Source organism: Lycium ferocissimum, unplaced genomic scaffold (assembly GCF_029784015.1).
Source record: "Lycium ferocissimum isolate CSIRO_LF1 unplaced genomic scaffold, AGI_CSIRO_Lferr_CH_V1 ctg9219, whole genome shotgun sequence".
Lineage (NCBI taxonomy): Eukaryota > Viridiplantae > Streptophyta > Magnoliopsida > Solanales > Solanaceae > Lycium > Lycium ferocissimum.
In genome coordinates this window covers 29,022-30,447 of record NW_026727635.1, presented here as the reverse complement: position 1 = coordinate 30,447, position 1,426 = coordinate 29,022, and the positions used below count along the sequence as shown (strand labels likewise).

The 1,426-nt window shown below is 33.4% G+C and overlaps 1 non-coding gene across 1 annotated transcript; it reads right to left on the bottom strand.

Moving 5' to 3' along the window:
* Nucleotides 1-631: 631 nt before the first annotated feature.
* On the bottom strand, nt 632-749 carry LOC132046056 (small nucleolar RNA SNORD14). Its single transcript, XR_009412585.1, has one exon. It is a non-coding gene; the product is annotated as a small nucleolar RNA SNORD14 (small nucleolar RNA).
* Nucleotides 750-1,426: the final 677 nt, after the last annotated feature.

Sequence of the window (1,426 nt, the reverse complement as noted above, 5' to 3'; positions counted from 1 at the left end):
TGGAGATGTAAATACAAGTCTTGAATTTAACGGCGACAAACATTAATCTCAAACGAGATTGCTTGCGGCGATGAGAGTTTTTTATGAAGACTCCATGTCGCTCCCAAAGTGTACATGCAAAAGAAAAGGATGAAAAGGATTAGGAAATGAAACAGATTTAATAAGGAAAATAATGCACAACGAGGAATTCTAAAAATGACCAGCCAAGTCCAACAAAGAAAAAAACAAACATGAAACTTAATTACAAGCACAACTAAAATCGACAGGATTCAAAGAATCGCTATGCGAATCGTTTTTTAGGGACAGGGCAGGTTAAGAGAAAACACATTGATCATCTAACAAAAGAATATGATATGAGTAACCTTCAACAGAAAATTAGTCTCAAGCAGCAAAATTACAGATAGCTCCTACTGGTCCCTATGAAAGCTAACTTTAATAATCTTTAAGCATGCTATTGTATCACATTAGCTTTACAACAGAACAAAGAGAATAAGATCTTGAATCAAACTATAAGTAGGAAACAAGGCAAAGCAGGGCTAGGCACAAGTAACAATTTTAACACGTAAGTTGATAGAAATTTGAGAGTACAATATGGTCTTTAAGTTTAAAGGTAAAACTGTAACAATTGAAAGGGCTCAGACAGCCAAGGATGGATAAAAGCAGCATATGCTCTCAAGCCCGGTGAAAGCACTTAGGCCGCCACTGCGAATGTTTTGAGAAACAAGCCTTAGGATTTATCATCATGGGCTTGTTAACATAGCTTAGAAACCATACTTTAAATCAAAAAAAAAAAAAATAGGCTAATGCTAAAATTAGTATTCAGTCAAGAGAACTACTACAAAAATAGTTTTGATTGATGCTTACACAACACACAAGGGATAAAACTTTAGAGAATGGCATTCCTCAATAGATTTTCCTTTCCCACCTCAAAATAGAGATCTAATGCTAGATTTTTATACTTAGACATGTTTCAACAGAAATTCCTTTTAGCTAAACATTTCACTTAAGCTCCTCGAAATGGTATTTCATTTCTGCGAGAACGACGAACCATTTTATAAGGTAAATGCTTCATATAAATTAACGCAAATATTCAGCTAGACATGGATGAAACATATTTTAGATCAAATTTAACACCACTATTTCAAAAACTCTTCATTTAACTCTAACAGAAAGGTATGGAGATCATTTCAAGTTTAAAAATTAGCATTTGGAAAATAACAAGAGGCTGTTTTGAAGACACTTGATGAAACGAGAGAGTTTAAACTTAAAACAGATCTGATTTAGAGAACACTGCAACAGATCTTCCTAGGGAGCTGAAATCTTATTGCAAACTTGTTCTAAAACAAAATTTACTATTTTTCAGGGCAAATTGATTAGAACAAAAGTGGCCAGCTAACAATAGCTTAATAACTTAATATTCAAATAA